Source organism: Dermochelys coriacea, chromosome 5 (assembly GCF_009764565.3).
Source record: "Dermochelys coriacea isolate rDerCor1 chromosome 5, rDerCor1.pri.v4, whole genome shotgun sequence".
Taxonomy (NCBI): Eukaryota; Metazoa; Chordata; order Testudines; family Dermochelyidae; genus Dermochelys; species Dermochelys coriacea.
The window spans coordinates 26,042,111-26,062,899 of NC_050072.1; the positions used below are offsets into that span (position 1 = coordinate 26,042,111).

Genomic DNA, 20,789 nt, shown 5'->3' on the forward strand with positions numbered 1-20,789 from the left:
CACTGAATGGCCCAAAGAAACTACTTCTGTGACTAATGACTACTGCAGTCAGCAAAGGCTGCAAGATTTGGCCCTACTGGTTACAAAATATTAGCTTGTGTGCTCCCACAAACCCAGGGACTGCTTTTCTAGGTGGCTCTTACACAAGTTGTGTATTATTCCCTTTCCTCACAGTGCAGCCACATTAGAGGGGATCATGACCTATCTTATAATGATAAAACAATGAATCCTAGAGGTATTTCACCTCCTCACTAAGATTAAAGTAAGACAGGTTAGCTTTTATGGCACAAAGGTGCTATCTGTTCTATTCACTAGAACAAAGAACTGGCAGCTAAAGACAAAGAGAGTTGCTTTTTATGGCATATATCTGAGTGGTCCGTGATAGTATATAATATTATGGTCAAAGCAGGAATTTATGGCAGTCAGAAGAACCAATTTACAATGTCACCAGACAGAGAGACAGCTAAACATTTGAATAAACATGGGATCTCAGTTAATTCTTTCTTATGTCATCTAGGAACCCTCCCTTATGTATAAGCACACGTAGAAATATCTTACCAATTAGGTGTTTCTACTATACTGACAGGTGAGTTTGAGTTCTGCAGGGATGGTACAGACTAACACTGGACTCCTGAAGCAGGAATAAACCACAGTAAACAAGCTGTGAAAACTGCACAGTAAAAGTAGCAAGCATTAAAAAGCACAGCTGCCTATACAGTCTTTAATTTCATGGGCATCCCGGTGCTGCACAGAGCTGAATAGACTCAGCAATCTCTCTCTCTGAAGAACAAGCACCACCACCAAGCAGGATATGTGGTTATCTCAGGCATGATTTAACTTGCTACTGATGTGGTTTCTAGTGGGTGTTCTTTTATAAAAGGAAACAAAAACAGTGTTCTTCCTTCAATTAGGGGAATATATCAACATTCTGCTCAACTTTGCTCAGCTGAGTAAGGAAAGTGCATAGTCCCAATCTAAATCAGAAATAAATCTCCAATTATATTATTCTTCCTTTTCAGTAATTTTTAGAACATTATAAAGAATAGCATGCATGCATGCTACTGATGTGGAGTGCAGAAGAGGACATTTTAAAGGGGCAGTGTCAAGAAGAGAGCAGACTAAGAAATTAAATTAGGAAAGTTCTTCCTCCCTGGAATATGCGTCAGTTTGGAATCTTCTACGCCTCACATGGAGTCACAGAATCATAAAATATCAGGGTTGGAGGGACCTCAAAGCAGGACCAATCCCCAACTAAATCATCCCAGTCAGGGCTTTGTCAAGCCTGACCTTAAAAACCTCTAAGGAAAGAGATTCCACCACCTCCCTAGGTAACCCATTCCAGTGCTTCACTACCCTCCTAGTGAAATTTTTTTTCATAATATCCAACCTAAACCTTCCCCACTGCAACTTGAGACCATTACTCCTTGTTCTGTCATCTGCTACCACTGAGAACAATCCAGATCCATCTTCTTTGGAACCCCTTTTCAGGTAGTTGAAAGAAGCTATCAAATCCCCCCTCATTCGTCTCTTCTACAGACTAAATAAACCCAGTTCCCTCAGCCTCTCCTCATAAGTCATGTGCTCCAGCCCGCTAATAATTTTTGTTGCCCTTTGCTGGACTCTTTCCAATTTTTCCACATCCTTCTTGTAGCGTGGGGCCCAAAACTGGACACAGTACTCCAGATGAGGCCTCATCAATGCCGAATAGAGGGGAATGATCACGTACCTCAATCTGCTGGCAATGCTCCTACTTATACAGCCCAAAATGCATTAGCCTTCTTGGCAACAAGGGGACAAGAAGTCACTGTAGTACTGGGGACCTGAGGTAGAACAGAATTTGATGTGTAGTGGGCTCTGAAAAATATAAATCATAAAAATAGCATTTATGATTTTATGCTGAACTCCTTAAATCTGTAAGTATGCACTTCTTAACTGATGTTTTAATCACTAGGAGGACATATTTTCTCTTTAATGTGCCTGCAGAACTTGTGCATTTTGGTTAGCAACCATCTCTTTGAATCAACATAGTTCTTGGCATAGAATTCCTTATTTGTTTTTTCAATATATACTTATAAAGGAAAAGTAATGGAAACATGTGAAACAACCAAGAGTTGTGATTATTCCCACGCTTGAATAATGTGTGCCAGGGTATTCAAATGATCAAACTACAATTTGACCATAAAAATGCACCAATGGCCTGCTTCTTCAAAATACACTATGCCACACGTTTGTAAAGTCTGGGTTGTGTCCCCTGCTAGTGGCTAGATCACATAAAGAATAACAACTGCTAACTAAGAGAGTTACTCTTTTAGTTCCAGTGGTAGTACTATGCTTTAGTACGGAAGGTCCTGCTGATAATATGTATTGGGGTCAATACCCTGTATACTTCCCATGTGGCATGGAGTAACCTTGCTGCACACTAACTTACTTCCCATCTCTTTTTTTTTTTAACCTTGTCCATTGTAAGAGAGCACAGAAACATAGAAATTGCCAGACTGGCTCAGATCCATGGTCCAGTTAGTCCAGTGCCCTGTCTCTGACAGTGGCCAGCACCAGATGCTTCAGAGGAAGGTGCAAGAAAACAAACAGCAGGTAAATGTGGGGTAATCTGCCCCCCCCCCCACACACACACACAAAGGTTTTATCCGAATCCTTAATAGCTAGAATCTGAAACATGAGATTTCCAGTACTTTTTTTGTTAACATTAACCATTATTACTGGATATTCTTGTTATACATGTAAACATTCAATCCTTCTTTGACCCTTGTTAAATTCTTGGCCTCAGTGACATCCTGTTGCAGCAAGGTCCACAATCTAATTATGTGTTATATGATAAAGTGTTTCTTTTTAGCAATTTGGATCCGCCACTTCTCAGTTTCCTCGAATGTCCCCTTGTTTCTGTTATAAGACCGGGGAAACAGAAACTCCTAATCTATCTTACCTATTATACCATTCGTTATTTTGTATACTTTTGCCATGTCCTCTCTATGGTAAACAATTCCGATCTTTTCAATCTCTCTTCATAGGAGAGTTTTTCTAATTTAGCTCAATTGAAAACCTCACTTAATAGCAATGCAGTCACAGTTCAACAGTGAAGGCAATGTGGCCTACTGGACAGAGCACTGACTGGGACTTGCACTCTATTCCTAGCTCTGCCATTGGTCTGCTGTGTGACCTTGGACAAGTCACTTTACCTCTTTGTACCTCATTTTCTCCACCTGTAAAATGAGAATAATAATACTGACCTTTGTAAAATGCTTGTAGATCTACTGATGAAAAACATTTTGTGAGAGTGAGGGATTATTATTTACCTTTAGCTCAATGTTAGCAGTTCAAATTATAAGATTGATTGAACTAGTTAGTTTTTGTGTGCATTAGTTGTCAGGACGTTCAATCTGAGATATCAGCTCCTAATGACATCAAATGGAGATGTGAGTGCTCAGTACTTCTGAAAATTAGGCCTAAGGATGATGTCTCAAACTGGACACCCAAAATTAGTGTCTTCTTTTGAAAAAATGGTCATAGGAAACTACTATAGTCTCTAAGAGGAAAGACTAATATCATTCTGGATTCTGAAATCAATTAAGGTTGTGCAGGGCAGCTGAGGTCATGCAGAGCTTCTAAACTTTTTTGAGGTCATCCCTTATGATTCTGAACATTCTGTTCCTCCCTCAGTGTCAGTTCAGCTCTTGCTCTGCACATTTCAGTTGCTTTATAAACAGTCTTCCCCAATGTATGCAATGATTGTAAACCCCAATTCAAATCATTATGTAAATAATGTACTAATATACAAATACTAAATTTGGCCAGGTAAAATAAAAGTGTCCATTCTTAAGGTTGGGTGCAGTGTGAGGGATTTTCTTTACAAGTGTTATTACTAGAGATGGGCTTGAACTGAAATCTTGAATCCAAGCATCGGAAAAGTTTGGGGTTCCAGATACAAATCCAGCGATGAACTTTGTGGATTGGGCCCATTACTAGTTTGGGAAAACACTTTCTTCAGTTCCAAACCACATCATAAAAACAGCCCTACTGGGTCAGACCAAAGGTCCATGTAGCCCAGTATCCTGTCTTCCAAGAGTGGCCAGTGCCAGGTACCACAGAGGGAATGAACAGAACAGGTAATCATCAAGTGATCCATCCCCTGTGTCTCATTCCCAGCTTCTGGCAAACAGAGGCTAGGGATACCATCCCTGCTCATCCTGGCTAATAGCCATTGATGGACCTATCCTCTATGTATTTATCTAGTTCTTTTTTGAACCTCATTATGGTCTTGGCCTTCACAACATCCTCTCGCAAGGAGTTCCACTGGTTGACTGTTCATTGTGTGAAGAAATACTTCCTTTTATTTGTTTTAAACCTGCTGCCTATTAATTTCATTTGGTAACCTCTATTTTTTGTGTTATGAGAAGTAGTAAACAAAACTTCCTTATCTATTTTAGCTACACCAGTCATGATTTTATAGACCTCAATCATATCTCTCCTTAGATGTTTCTTTTCCAAGCTGAAAAGTCCCAGTCTTATTAATCTCTCCTTATACAGAAGGCTTTCCATACCCCAATCATTTTTGTTGTCCTTTTCTGAACCTTTTCCAATTCCAATATATCTTTTTTGAGATGGGGTGACCATCATAGGCGCCAACTCCGTGGGTGCTCCGGGACTGGAGCGCCCACAGGGAAAAATTGGTGGGTGCTCTGCACTCACTGACAGCTACCTGCCCCACCCTCTGCCCCAGCTCACCTCCACCTCTGCTCTGCCTCTGCCTCCTCCCCTGAGCACACCGCATCCTGCTTCTCCACCTAGCTCCCAGTACTTGTGTTTCGTGTAGCAAGTGCTGGGAAGGAAGGGAGATGAGGGGCAATGAGGTGCGCTCAGGAGAAGAGGAGGGGCTGGGACGGGGATTTGGGGAAGGAGTCCAAAAGGGGCTGGGAGGTGGCAGAGCTGGGGCGGGGACTTTGCGGAAGGGGTTGGAATGGGGGCGGGGCAGGGGTGAGCACCCACCAGCACCGGGAAAAGTTGGTGCCGATGGCGACCACATCTGCACATAGTATTCAAGATGTGGGCATACCATGGATTTATATAGAGGCAACATAATATTTTCTGTTTTATTATCTATCCCTTTCTTAATTATTTCCAGCATTCTGTTTGCTTTTTTGAGTGCCGCTGCACATTGAGATGATGTTTTCAGAGAACTATCCACCAGGACTCCAAGATCTCTTTCTTGAGTAGTAACAGCTAATTAGACCCCATCATTTTATATGTATAGTTGGAATTATGCTTTCCAATGTGCATTACTTTGCATTTATCAACATCAAATTTCATCTGCCATTTTGTTGCCTAGTCACTCAGTTTTGAGAGATCCTTTTGTAGTTCTTTGCAGTCTGCCCGGGTCTTAACTATCTTTCGTAATTTTGTATCATCTGCAAATTTTGCCACCTCAGTGTTTACCCCCTTTTCCAGATCATTTATGAATATGTTGAATAGGACTGGTCCCAGAACAGACCCCTGGGGAACACCATTATTTACCTCTTTCCGTTCTGAAAACTGACCATTTATACCTACCCTTTGTTTCCTATCTTTTAACCAGTTACCAATCCATGAGAGCACCTTCCCTCTTATCCCATGACAGCTTACTTTGTGTAAGAGCCTTTGGTGAAGGACCCTGTCAAAGGCTTTCTGAAAATCTAAGTACACTATATCCACTGGATCCCCTTGGTCCACATGCTTGTTGACCCCCTTAGGGAATTTTAGTAGATTGGTGAGGGATAATTTCCCTTTACTAAAACCATGTTGACTCTTCCTCAACAAATTATATTCATCTATATGTCTGACAATATTGTTCTTGATTATAGTTTCAACCAGTTTGCCCAGTAGTGAAGTGAGGCTTACAGGCCTGTAATTGCTGGGATCACCTCTGGAGCCCTTTTTAAAAAATGGTGTCAAATTAGCTATCCTCCAGTCATCTGGTACAGAAGCTGATTTAAATGATAGGTTACAGATTACAGTTTATAGTTCTGCAATTTCACATTTGAGTTCCTTCAGAACTCTTGGGTGAATACCATCTGGTTCTGGTGACTTATTGTTGTTTAATTTATCAATTTGTTCCAAAACCTCCTCTAATGGTACCTCAATCTGGGACAGTTCCTCAGATCTGTCACCTAAAAAGAATGGCTCAGGTTTGGGAATCTCCCTCACAACCTCAGCCGTGAAGACTGATGCAAATAATTCATTTATTTTCTCCGCCATGGCCTTATCGTCCTTGAGTGCTCCTTTAGCACCTCAATTGTGCAGTGGCCCCACTGATGGTCTAGCAAGCTTCCTGCTTCTGATGTACTTAAAAAAAATTACTATTACTTTTTGAACCTTTGACTAACTGTTCCTCAAATTCTTTTTTGGCCTTTCTAATTGTATTTTTACACTTCATTTGCCAGTGTTTATGTTCCTTTTTATTTTTCTCAGTAAGCTTTAACTTCCACCTTTTAAAGGATGCCTTTTTGCCTCTCACTGCTTCTTTTACTTTGTTGTTTAGCCACGGTGGCTCTTTTTTGGTTTTCTTACTATGTTTTTTTAATTTGGGGTATACATTTAAGTTGAGCCTAGATTATGGTGTCTTTAAAAAGTTTCCACGCAGCTTGCAGAGATTTCACTTTTGGCACTGTACCCTTTAATTTCTGTTTAACTAGCTTCCTCATTTTTATGTAGTTCCCCTTTCTGAAATTAAATGCTCCAGTGTTGGGCCACTGTGGTGTTTTTCCTGCTCCAGGGATATTAAATATAATTATATTATGGTCCCTATTACCAAACAGTGCAGCTATATTCACCTCTTGGACCAGATCCTGTGCTCCACTTAGGACTAAATCAAGAATTGCCTCTCCTCTGCTAGGTTCCAGGACCAGCTGCTTCAAGAAGCAGTCATTTAAGGTGTCAAGAAACTTTAACTCTGCATCCTGTCCTGAAGTGACATCAATTCATTCGTCTATAATTACATTTTGATAATTGAGATTTTGGTTAAAAAAAACCCCTAAATGTTTCAAAGCCAAACTCAGGTAAAACAGTGTCTTGTTGCAATCAGGTAAAGCCAAGAATTGCACCTGATTTTGATGTAAAACTATAAATGGTCCCAGATTCATTTAAAATTGGACCCAAGTTTGCTCAGAAGAATCACAAATTTAGGAAAGCTTTCAATGAACCTGTGCTGAGTTTCAAGTGTAATAAAAATCCAATGCAGGCAGGATTCTCTATGGTGTCATATTTAATTACAAATATATTTGTTTATAGGTTTCAGAGTGGTACCCGTGTTAGTCTGTATCAGCAAAAACAATGAGGAGTCCTTGTGGCATCTTAGAGACTAACAAATTTATTTGGGCATAAGCTTTCATGGGCTAGAACCCACTTCATCAGATGCATGGAGTGGAAAACACAGGAGCAGGTATAAATACATGAAAAGATGTGAGTAGCATTACCAAGTGTGAGGTCAGTCTAACGAGACAATCGATTAACAGCAGGATACCAAGGGAGGAAAAATAACTTCTGAAGTGGTAATGAGAGTGGCCCATTTCAGACAGTTGACAAGAAGTTGTGAGTAACAGTAGGGGGAAATTAGTATTGGGGAAATTTGGTTTAGGTTTTGTAATGCCCAACCATTCCCAGTCTTTATTCAGGCCTAATGTGATGGTGTCCAGTTTGCAAATTAATTCCAGTTCTGCAGTTTCACATTGGATGCCAGCGGCCAAAAGGGAGGAAATAAAAGCGGAAGTAAAAAAAATGCTGGAGTTGGGGATTATTGAAGAATCCCAAAGTCAGTGTCAAGCCCAGTTGTGTTAGTGTCCAAACCTGATGGCACCACAAGGTTCTGCAATGACTTCCGGTGACTAAATGAGGTATCCCAGTTTGACGCATACCCATGCCTCGCATAGATGAACTAGTGGACCGTCTGGGCAATGCCGGGTACTTGACTACCCTAGACTTGACAAAGGGGTACTGGCATATTCCCCTTGCCAAAGACGCAAAGGAAAAGACTGCATTCTCTACACCAGAGGGTCTTTTCCAATATACTATCCTCCCTTTTGGACTACATGGGGCCCCAGCTACCTTCCAGCACCTCATGGACAAGCTATTATGCTATTATATTTTTTTTTCACTGAATGCATCTGATGAAGTGAGTCGTAGCTCACGAAAGCTTATGCTCAAATAAATTTGTTAGTCTCTAAGGTGCCACAAGTCCTCCTTTTCTTATTATGCCCCCATAATCATTATGCTGATGCCTACCGGGACAATGTGGTCATTCATACCCAGACTGGGAAACCCACCTCAAGAAGGTGGAAGCAGTTCTTGATACTTTCAGGTGAGCTGGCCTTACAGCAAACCCTGCCAAGTGCACCGTAAGGTTTACAGAGGCCAAATATCTTGGCTACATTGTGGGAAAAGGTCTGGTAAAAACTCAGCTGAATAAATTAGAGGCCATCCAAAATTGGCCTCATCCAAGTCACAAGAAACAAGTCTGGGCATTCCTAGATGTTGTGGGGTATTATTGACGATTCATCCCGCACTTTGCCTCAAGGGCAAGCCCTCTGACAGACCTAGTGAAGGCCCGTGGACCAGATCTGGTGAGATGGTCTGATGCAGCAGAGAGAGCGTTCACAAACCTACAGACTGCCCTCTGCAGTAAATTCATACTGATAGCCCCAGATTTCACCAAGGAATTTATCCTGCAGACGGATGCATCGGAAGTAGGGTTGGGGGCCGGCCTATCACAGATGGTCGGGGAGGAGGAACACCCAGTTCTCTTCCTCAGTAGGAAACTCCTTCCAAGGGAACAAAAATATGCAGTGGGGGAGAGAGAGTGCCTCGCTGTAAAATGGGCCATGGAAACGTTGCACTACTACCTGCTCGGCCGCAGATTTGTCCTCGTGACCGACCATGTCCCTCTTCGATGGATGCAGCGGAACAAGGAGAAGAACACAAGGATGACCTGGTGGTTCTTATCCCTCCAACTTTTCCAGTTCCATGTGCAACAAGAGCAGGAAGCTGTCATGGCAATGCCGATGGCTTGTCACGTGTGCACTGTCTGGCGTCCCCAGCTGCCCAACCCCTTGGTGTTGAGCAGAGGGGAGGAATATGTGACAGACCCAGACCAGTGGGGTTCAGGAGTCTGGTAGAAGGCAAATATACTGGCCACTGGATGAATAGTTTTTTGTTCCCTAAGTGACAAGAGCAGGGGCTGCCCTAGAGCAATCAGGAACCTGCTAGAACCAATTAAGACAGGCAAGCTAATTAAGACACCTGGAGGCAATTAAGAACTTACTAGAATCAATAATGGCAGGCAGGCTAATCAGGACGCCGGTTTAAAAAGGACTTCCCATCAGTTAGTGGGGGGGGGCATGCAAGGAACAGGGAGTGAGAAGGCCTGTTGCTGGAGGACAAGCATGATCAGGCTTCAGGAGGAAGATCCTGCAGTGAGGATAAAGAAAGTGCTGGGGAAAGGCCATGGGGAAGTAGCCCATGGAGTTGTAGCTGTCACGCAGCTGATACAGGGGACATTGTAGACAGCTGCTATCTACAGGGTGGGCCCGGGTTCCCCCCCATCCCCTGATTGGACACAGGAGGAGTTGACCTGGTCTGTGAGCAACACCAGAAGGGAAGTTCTAATTTGGAAAGGGATCTGGCCTGTCCCCGACCCACTAGGTGGGACACAGAGACTGCGGTGATTGTTCTCCATTTCCCCCATGCTGGCCAGTGATGAGGTTAGCTGAGTGAATGGCAGGTTTGAGTCTCTAGCAAAAGCAGCCAAACTGAGGGCTGCCATGAACCTATGAGGCGAGCAAATCTGCCAAAAAGCGCAGGACCCACCAATGCAGAGGAGGAACTTTGTCACAATGTGTGTATATCAACTAAATCTTGTATTAATTAAAGAAAACCCTAAGGGCCAGATCCTGACCTCTGGTATAGTGATGTGCTTGGGTTACAGGCAGGAAAGAGTGTAAGAAACAGAGCAGGAGCCTCTAACCAAACAAGTAGCAGTGGAGAGAAAGACCAGCTAGAGCAACAGCCTGTGCAGCATGGCTATATGGAATGATCTGCCATCTAGGTAATGTTTCCATTCCCCACCTTGCTAGTACATATACTGCTGCAGTCATCAACATACTATAGCTGGGGGTATGCGCTGCACTCTTCTAAAGACAAAAAGTGAAATACTGGGATCATTTAAATCAGTGGCAAAACTTCCACCGACTCCCATCCGATAGGGTCAATGTTTCACCCAAAGAATGCTCTTCTGTGCAGCTGCTGAGGCCCAGCCTGGGGATCCTGGTCTAGTTGGCAGGCAGCGGATGCATCTACTAGAATCTCTGTTCCCCTTAGCAGCACGGTTCAGATCAGGATTTGACTCTAAGAATCCATACAGACTATTTTCTTCACAATCAGTTTACACACTTGGTTTCTTTTCTTTGTCATGTGTATTAGCTACTAAGCCTATCAAATAAAGTACCTATTTTTTTTAACTTTAGCATTTATTCTGAATATACACACTATCCACCTATTATAGTATTTTAACTTCTCTTCCTTATTAACACTTCCTTACTTCAGTTACAACCCAATCCTGCAAGGGATAGAGGGAAAAATTTTTAAAGGTGTTTAGGCACCTAAAGATGTAGCTAAGCGCCTTGTTGGATTTTCAAAAGGGCTTAGGGCCCAGATCCTCAAATGCATTTAGGTGCCTAACTCCCACTGAAATCAATGGGAGTTAGGCACCTAAATACCTTCGAGCATCCTAGGTGCCTAGGCACTTTTGAAAATCCCTTTAGATACATATCTACATCTTTAGGTGCCTACATAACTTTAAAAATCTAGGTCTGAGTGCCCTCAACTCCCATCAACTTCAAATGACCTTCCAGGCTCAAGCCTTCACATGCAGCCCATCCTGCTCCCTTTGAAGTCAGATGAAGCAATGATAGCTCCTTGCTTTGTGTTTTCTATTTGTCCCATATGAATTAATTAATCCTTTAGAAGAAACCAACACCACCTTGTGCAGTTACTACAGAGGAACAGAGCCTCTCAATGTCTCCTCCCCAAAGCATTGCATGGCATCTTATTTTCCTAGTTTATTGGGCTGTCCATCTCTCTACTTCAGTTATTAAGTTGTAGTTTGAAATCAAAGATGGGACTTTCTTTAGCTTTGGAAACTATCAGTCTGATGAGTTTGACTGACCATTTCCTTCCCCATTGTAAAAACAGGTACGAAGAGGTCAATTTCCAGCCAATCCACTATCCGTAAATGTAAACATAAAATGAAAATTTCCCCTTGGAAACTTTAAAACCCTGATTACATTCTGGTGCTAAAAGGCTAATGGCCCTAACACTCACTAGTGGATGAAGTGAGCCCTATATATAGTTTGTATCTATTAAGTTTGTAAAATACTATCAATCGTTACATGTAAGGGCCTGGTGCTGCAGTAACTTTGCACGCTGGACTCCTACTGAAGTTGGATGAGAGTTTTATACACACTACAACAGCAGGGTCAGTGTATAACAGCATCTGAAACTATACAATAAAAGTCAAATAATTTGTTGGAAGAACATGAAATGAGCAATACTCCATTGTTTAGACATTGCATCCCTAGGAATATAAACTAACCACAATTCATTTCTCCTCTTTGGACTTGTCATCAGCTCATGATGAAATATATTTTGGATTAATTAGAGGTGCAGCAATCTTTAACCCAATTTACATTAATCACACATCTGATAAATGGAATGAATATATTTCAGGCTGCATGTAGGAGATGGGACATTGGTCTTTAACAAAAGAGAATGACGTATTTACTAGACTATCCAGATAGTGCCAATTATATTTTGTACCTTTTATTTTTTCTGAGGCAATAATATGATTTTTTCCCCTCTCTTTTCATTATTACGCTAATTTATGTTACTCTTGCTTTGCAGGAATTTGCCCTGAAACACTTTTGGCCAAATTCTGCCATCAGCTACATCCCATGCAACCTCATTGACTCCAAAGGGGCTGCATAGATGTAAATGAAAGTAGAATGTAATTCATTTACCGTTAGAAAGGTAATTTCACACTGGAGAAAATGTAATAACCCCAGAATGTCAATGTCAAACTGACTGTACTTGGCCTGTAGTTTTTGTGTTCTCTTCTGTATTGCTAAAAATTAGTCTGCCAAATTTGCCCTCAGTTATACCTGTGCCACTCTAAATCGACAGGATGTAACAAAGGGTAAATTCAGACATTGTGTGCTCTGCTTCTCAGTTGTTTGCATGTTCATTGTCAACCTCTATCTCTCTCTCTTTCTCTGCCAACCTCTTCTTACTGCTTGACCATTATTATGAATATTGCAATAAATTCCAAAGGCTTCAATTGGGATTGGGACCCCCACTATGCCAGGTGCCACACAAACATAAAGCAAGCTAAAGAGGCACTAAAGAGGCATGCTTGAAAGCCTTTTTTGGATTTTACAATCTAAAAAGACAAAAAACATACAAAAGCGTGGGTGAAAAGCAAAGGGATCAGAGTGACCTGGCACACAGCTTGTTAGTTCTATTGCTTTTATTTTATTTCATTGCTAAATTCACATATTGCATCATAGAAATATTATATTGTGTGGGGGAGGGAATTGACAGGCGAAAACAGTAAATAAAAGAAAGGGATGGAGTAAGAAGAAGGAAAACCGCAGGGGAGAAAGAGGAGGACAGAGCTCGGAGGGGGACGATAGCAGAAAGATTGTGAGGGAGAGGGAAGGAAGGATATTGGGGCTATTCAGGTTATTCAGCAGAAAGAGGTTATTCAGTAGACAGAAGATGGTCCAGAGTTACATCCACAAGGACTGCCCCACATACACTCATAGTTCATTAGGCTGTTTTCTGATATTTGTATGATGCAATATGTGAGTTGAGCAAAAATGGGATTGATAATGGTTAATTATTTCCTAGCAGAGGTAAATAAACAGTGGTATTTGAATGTTATGTGTGCTCCCCCATGCACCCTGACACCTGACAGCAGATTATAGTGAATGATGTGATGCCCGAAGAAGAGGAGATGTTCATGGTCTAGATTGTGGGAACACAAATAACTTGGGGTGGTTTCCAGATCCTGGCCCGGGATTTATACACACACTGTGAGGAATGGCACAAAACATGTTTCCTTTAATGAGTTTTGAATTTATAATGAAATGAAAAAAGTCATCAGTGATGCTGTATTACAATAAAAAGCCCAGTTGTGTAGTCCTTGACTTTAATGAGAATTTTGTGAGCCAAACTCAGCTTATCTGTTATCTCTTGTGCTATCACCAGTCATGTGATATCATTCAGCATAGAACCTTATAGCCAAGACAGATACCTGCATTTCTAATGTATTTCACATAATGGGTATTTTTTTAAAATCTATCATAAAGAAACAAAATATAGCATAAGTCCAATTTTTCTGCAGGTCACGTTTAACAGAAGCAGCAACTGGCTAGATGGTGCAGTCAGTGTTCATGTACCATGATTGCAGACTGTTTTGTTAAGAATGCGCTAGAAGCATGATTTAACAGCTTTCCTTGAAGGCAGACTATTGAAAGGCTAGAGGTTTGTTTCTTATACAACTTATTTTATGTAGCTTTCATAAACTTCATGTTAAAGTTGAATATAGAAAAGGTCATAACCCAAACCCCAAATCTGAATATCCCTCCTCATAGGCGTGGACTTCCTCTCTACCCCGGGGAGTGCTCAACCCCCACCTCCACTCCAGGCCCATCCCCGCCCCGCCTCTTCCCATCCCTGCTCCACCTCTTCCCATCCCCGCTCCGCCCCCACTCCACTCCTTCTCCCAAATCCCCACCGTATCCTGCCTCTTCCCACCCCCGCCACCCACTCCACCCTTTCCCCCAAGATCCCATCCCCACCCTGCCTCTTCCCACCCTTGCTCCGCCCCATCCTGCCTCTTCCTACCCCATCCCCCATCCATGCCCCATCCCTGCTCCTCCCTGTCCCTCCCAGCACCTCCTGGTTGAATATTTTACCCCACAGAAGTCTTAATTTAACAAATATTTCTCAAACAGCTCTATTATTAATTTTGATATAATGCAAACTAAATGTTGCGGGTTTCCTCACTCTGAACAATTTGCCAGATAAAAACTCGTTTGTAATTATGTGTTATATGCTCAAAGTCTGTTTTGTAACATACTTTGTAAAAGTGATTTCCAAAGAAGCTACCCTACAATGCTGGCACACAGCATTCATACACAACTGTGCCATTCCAAGTAAACAACTTTCTGTATAGAAGTCAACATTGAGGGATTTATGCAAACCCCAGTAAAGATTTCACACGGACTTCAATAGGCTTTGCACCAGACCATTAATGAGCTGAATGCTGCCCTTAGTAAGCCTACACAACCTCAGTTGAAGTTAATGGGTAGAATGCCCTCCTAACCTGGTTATAAGAAAAGGAGTACTTGTGGCACCTTAGAGACTAACAAATATATTTGAGCATAAGCTTTCGTGAGCTACAGCTCACTTCATCGGCTGCATTCAGTGGAAAATACAGTGGGGAGATGATTTATATACACAGAGAACATGAAACAATGGGTGTTATCATACACACTGTAAGGAGAGTGATCACTTAAGATGAGCTATTATCAGCAAGGGGTGGGGGGGAGAAGAAAACCTTTTGTAGTGATTTCAACAATTTCCATCCCACCATCAACCTCAGCCTGGACCAGTCCACACAAGAGATCCACTTCCTGGACACTATGGTGCTAATAAGCGATGGTCACATAAACACTACGCTATATCGGAAACCTACTGACCGCTATTCCTACCTACATGCCTCCAGCTTTCACCCAGATCACACCACACGATCAATTGTCTCCAGCCAAGCTCTACGGTACAACCGCATTTGCTCCAACACCTCAGACAGAAAAAAACCTACAAGATCTCAATCAAGCATTCTTACAACTACAATACCCACCTGCTGAAGTGAAGAAACAGATTGATAGAGCCAGAAGAGTACCCAGAAGTCACCTACTACAGGACAGACCCAACAAAGAAAATAACAGAACACCACTAGCTGTCACCTTCAGCCTCCAACTAAAACCTCTCCAATGCATCATCAAGGATCTATAACCTATCCTGAAGGACGACCCATCACTCTCACAGATCTTGGGAGACAGGCCAGTCCTTGCTTACAGACAGCCCCCCAGCCTGAAGGAAATACTCACCGGCAACCACACAACAGAACCACTAACCCAGGAACCAATCCTTGCAACAAAGCCCGTTGCCAACTCTGTCCACATATCTATTCAGGGGACACCATCATAGGGCCTAATCACATCAGCCACATTATCAGAGGCTCGTTCACCTGCGCATCTACCAATGTGATATATACCATCATGTGCCAGCAATGCCCCTCTGCCACGTACACTGGTCAAACTGGACTGTCTCTACGTAAACGAATAAATGGACACAAATCAGTCATCAAGAATTATAACATTCAAAAACCAGTTGGAGAACACTTCAGTCTCTCCGGTCACTCGATTACAGACCTAAGAGTGGCTATTCTTCAACAAAAAAACTTCAAAACCAGACTCCAACAAGAGACTGCTGAATTGGAATTAATTTGCAAACTGGATACAATTAACTTAGGCTTGAATAGAGACTGGGAATGGATGGTCATTACACAAAGTAAAACTATTTCCCCATGTTATTTCCCCCCCCTCCCCACTGTTCCTCAGACGTTCTTGTCAACTGCTGGAAATGGACCACCTTGATTATCACTACAAAAGGTTTTCTTCCCCCCTCCCCCCCCCCGCTGGTAATAGCTCATCTTAAGTGATCACTCTCCTTACAGTGTACATGATAACAGCCATTGTTTCATGTTCTCTGTGTATTGTGACGGGGCAAGGCCAGATGGCTATTGAAGAGTAATGGGAGATATATTAGCTCCAGGCTAAACAAATCCCTGGTACGAGCGTAAGTGAAATGGCAGCTGTTTCAGGTCAATTAAGGACTTTCCAGAAGGCAGGGAGAAGGCTAGATTGATTGGGACACCTGAAGCCAATCAGGGGCTGGCTGAAACTAGTTAAAAGCCTCCCAGTTAGTCAGGTGGGGGTGCATGTCAGGAGCTGTGGGAAAAAGGTGTGCGGTTGGAAAGGCTGAGTAGTACACACCATATCAGGTACAAGGAAGGAGGCCCTGAGGTAAGGGTGAAGTGGAGCTTGAGGAAGTGAAGGCTGCTGTGGGGGAAGTAGCCCAGGGAATTGTACATGTCATGTTTCTAAAAGGTCAGCTGCCATAGCTGATACTATTAGGGTCCCTGGGCTGGAGCCCGGAGTAAAGGGTGGGCCTGGGCTCCCGCCTCCCCCCACCTTTGCTCCTGATTAATCACTGAGACTGGGAGACAATAGAGACTGTGCAAGGAAGGATAACTTCTCCTCACCTCCCTCGCTGGCTTATGATGAAAATGGCTCAGTAGACTGTGACCCTTGTCTCTAGAGAAAGAAGGGTTACGTGGAGGGTCACAGTGAGCCTCTGAGGCTAGCAAAATCCGCCAGGAAATGCGGGACCCACAGAGGCAAGGACAGAGCTTTGTCACAACTGGTGTCAGGAGTGGGACTTTGTTCACAGCGTGGCGGAAGAAAGAGGTTTTAAAAAAAAAAGTGCACTGGATATTTGGATTTTTTTTGTTTTGATTTTTGTTTGTTTGCTTTGTACCACAATGGAGGTGGAGGAGGTGGTAAGAGCTCTGGTACAAGCCACGGCAGCCCAGCAGGAGTCCACCCGGGTTCTGCCAATGGCACAACAGGAGTCTATGCGGCTACAGCAGGAAACCAATCAATTATTGATGAGCCAGGCAACCCAAGATCATGCTCTCTTGAGAGAAGTGGTGGACCAGCTGAAGATCCTCACCACTCACGCCCAGGGGTCCGACAGGATGCAAACCCTGAGGGCCACTGGTTGTCTGCCAAAGATGACGTCAAGAGATAACATAGAGACATATCTCCTCTCATTCAAAAGGACTGCTCAGCGTGAGGTGTGGCCCCAGGAGTAGTGGGCCAGCATCCTTGCCCCTTTTTTGTGTGGAGAGGCCCACAAGGCCTACTTTGACTTGCCTGCCACAGATGCCACTGCCTATACCCATTTGAAGGCAGAGATCCTAGCACGAGAAGGGGTAATGGCAGTGGTAAGGGCCCAGAGGTTCCATGAGTGGAAATACCAAGAGAACAAACCCCTGAGGTCCCAGCTATTTGACCTCATACACTTCGCACGGAAGTGGTTACAGCCCGAGACGTGCAGGCCGGAGGAGATTTTGGAAACCCTGTTCATAGACCATTACATGCGGGGACTGCCGCCAGATCTCCGCAAATGGGTAGGCCAGAATGATCCGTCCACGTATGACGAGATGATAACACTCGTAGAAAGACGGATGACAGCCAGGGGACTGACCCGACTACCCAAGGAAGGCCCCTTTCGAAGCAAGCACCCGACCCCAACCCTGGAAGGTTGGGCAGCCAAACCCCTGGGGAGTCCTAGGTGGAAGGGGGGGGGCAAAAACCAGCGGGGATCCCAGAAGGAAGGGATTGGCCTGAATGGGGGGAGCCCGGGGACTAAACCTCCTAACCGCCGGGATATGGGAGTGATTAAAAGCAATTATAGATGTTATGCATGTGGGGAGTGGCGACACATAGTAGCACAGTGTCCCAGCACCAAGGAGCCTATGCAATGTAACTTGGGGGATTGGGAGGTCCCATGCTCCCTTATCTACCTCGCGGGGGTCGCATTAGCCCCGCATAATTACACCAGGCCAGTGAGGATAAATGGAGCAGAGACTACAGCACTTGTGGACTCTGGGAGTGCTATCACCCTCGTATCGGGTAAGCTGGTAAAAAAATAGTCAGCTACTATGAGCCAAACGCGTAGCAGTGATGTGTGTGCATGAGACCGTGAGCCATTACCCCACCATCCCAGTGGAGATAGAGGTTCAGGGAAACCCCATTGAGGTGACCGGGGGCATAGTTCCTAAACTCCCATATCCTGTAGTCAATGGGAGGGACTATCCAGGGTTTGATAATTTACTCCCCCCGGAGAGGCTGGAGGGAGGTGGGGACCCTGAGGACAGCGACTCGTCACCGGGGGAATGTCAACCCTCGATGTTTGCTGAGATTTCTCAGGATCTGTTCTCAGCCCCCCAAAAGACTCGGAAGACAAAAAAGGAGAGGAAGGCCATGAAGGCCTTGGGAACCCGGATCCTGACCCAGGGCCAGAAGACCTCCCTAGTAGGCAGATGGACGCGAGCAGCCAACAGAGAAACTTGCACCACAGAAGGTGAGCCAGAAACTGCCCCCAGCCATGATGGCGGCGAGCTGTTGGAAGAAGCAGAAGCCAGCCCCTGGGAGCTTGGGCAGGTTAGTCCCGGGAGAGAGACTTTTGGGCGGGACCAGGCGGAGGACCCCAGATATGATAACGCCAGGAAAGAGGTGGCCGAGATCAATGGGATACCCGTGGATGGGAAGGTCCGGGGTCCCAAACCTTACTTGATAGTGAAGAAAGATCTCCTGTACCGCGTGGTGCAAATGCAGGAGCAAGAGATACAACAACTTCTGGTGCCACGAAAACATCAAAAAAACATATTGAGTCTCGCCTACAGTCACCTGTTTGGAGGACACCTAGGGGTAGAGAAAACCCAGGCACGGATCCTGCGGAGGTTCTTCTGGCCAGGGGTACATGAAGATGGCCAGCGATACTGCACCTCTTGTCCAGAGTGTTAGTTACATAGCCCTCACCCGCACTTGCAGGCTCCTTTGGTACCTCTTCCAATAATAGAGGTTCCTTTTGAACGGATAGCCATGGATCTGGTAGGGCCCCTAGAGAAGACAGCTCGGAGCCACCGACATGTGCTTGTTGTACTGGACTATGCAACCCGGTACCCGGAAGCTGTTCCCCTCCGCAACACAGCTTCCAAGACAATAGCTAAGGAGCTAGTACAGATCTTTGCCCAGGTTGGGCTACCCAAGGAGATATTGACTGATCAAGGGACACCTTTCATGTCCAAGTTGATGAAAAATCTCTGTTCATTGCTCCATGTACAAGCCCTACGGACCTCTATATACCACCTGCAAACAGATGGCCTTGTGGAAAGGTTCAAAGGACCCTCAAGGCCATGATCAGGAAAGTGGTGAGCCGGGATGGGAAAGATTGGGATACCCTATTGCCTTACCTCATGTTCGCCATCCAGGAGGTTCCGCAAGCCTCCACGGGTTTCTCTCCATTCAAACTACAATATGGGCGCCACCCATGGGGCATGTTGGATATAGCCAGAGAAGCCTGGGAAGAGGAGCCAAATCCTGGAAGGAACATAGTTGAGCATGTACTGCAGATGAGAGATCGGATAGCCCGAGTTACGCCCATTGTATGGGAACACTTGGAGAGAGCACAGGAGACCCAACGAACCCATTATAACCACCAAGCGAAGCTTCGACAGTTCCAACCAGGGGATCGGGTGATGGTACTGATGCCCACAGCAGAAAGTAAACTGTTGGCCCAGTGGCAGGGACCCTACGAAATAATCGAAGCTGTGGGAGAGGTGAACTATAAGGTGCGGCAGCCAGGCCGCCGGAAATTGGAGCAAATTTACCACATCAATCTTGTAAAACCTTGCCACGATTGAGAGACATGCTTAGTCATTCAGGAGACCCTTCCCTAGGAGGATAACTTACACGAGCAAGTGAGGATATCATCCGACTTGACGCCGATCCAAAAGATCGAGGCAGCCGACATGATTAATCGCAACAGAGATGTGTTCTCTACAAAACCAGGGCGGATGACTGAGACCTATCACCATAACCACATGATCCCTGGAGCCAAGGTAGCATTGAGACCCTACTGAATCTCAGCAGCCAAAAGAGAGGAAATCAAGGCCGAAGTAAAGAAAATGTTAGAATTAGGGGTTATTGAAGAATCTTACAGTCAGTGGTCCAGTCCAATTGTTCTAGTGCCTAAACCTGACGGTACCATGAGATTCTCTAATGACTTTCACCGACTGAATGAAATATCCCAGTTTGATGCATACCCCATACCACGCATCGACGCACTGGTTGACCAACTGGGTAGTGCCTGGTTCTTGACTACACTGGACCTGACAAAAGGGTACTGGCAGATTCCTCTGACAAGAAGCTAAAGAAAAGACAGCATTCTCCACCCCAGATGGGCTATTCCAGTACATCGTCCTCCCTTTTGGGCTACATGGGGCTCCAGCCACATTCCAGTGCCTCATGGATAAGCTGCTGCGCCCCCATACTAGTTATGCAGCTGCATACCTAGATGATGTCATCATCCATACGCCAGACTGGGGAGCCCACTTGGAGAAAGTTGAGGCAGTACTGCGCACCTTAAGGTGGGCTGGCCTCACTGCTAATCCTGCTAAATGCGCCATAGGGCTAGCAGAGGCTAGGTACCTGGGATATATTGTGGGAAAGGGCATAATGAAGCCCCAAATGAATAAGCTAGAGGCAATTCAAAACTGGCCCCAGCCGACCTGAAAGAAGCAGGTCCATGTGTTCCTAGGCGTGGTAGGCTACTACCGACAGTTTATTCCCCACTTCGCCACTAGGGCAAGTCCCCTAATGGACCTGTTGAAGTCCCGAGGTCCAGACATGGCAAAGTGGACCGGTGCAGCAGAGGGGGCATTTACAGACCTTCAGACGGCCCTCTGTAATGACCCCGTACTCACAGCCCCGGACTTAAACAGGGAATTTGTTTTACAAACAGACGCTTCCGAGGTGGGGTTGGGAGCAGTTCTG

At 44.5% G+C, this 20,789-nt stretch overlaps 1 protein-coding gene across 2 annotated transcripts in view; it reads right to left on the bottom strand.

The window, feature by feature from the left end:
* The window catches only part of RANBP3L (RAN binding protein 3 like), an 89,088-nt gene that overhangs the window by 54,703 nt on the left and 13,596 nt on the right, over positions 1–20,789 (bottom strand). The window contains exon 1 of one of the 2 annotated variants that reach the window (XM_043514941.1): positions 559–576. The exons of the other annotated variant lie outside the window; for it this stretch is intronic. The gene's annotated coding sequence lies outside the window, so the exon portion shown is untranslated. Of the gene's footprint in view, positions 1–558; positions 577–20,789 lie in introns of those variants that run through there. 2 annotated transcript variants of the gene reach the window in all.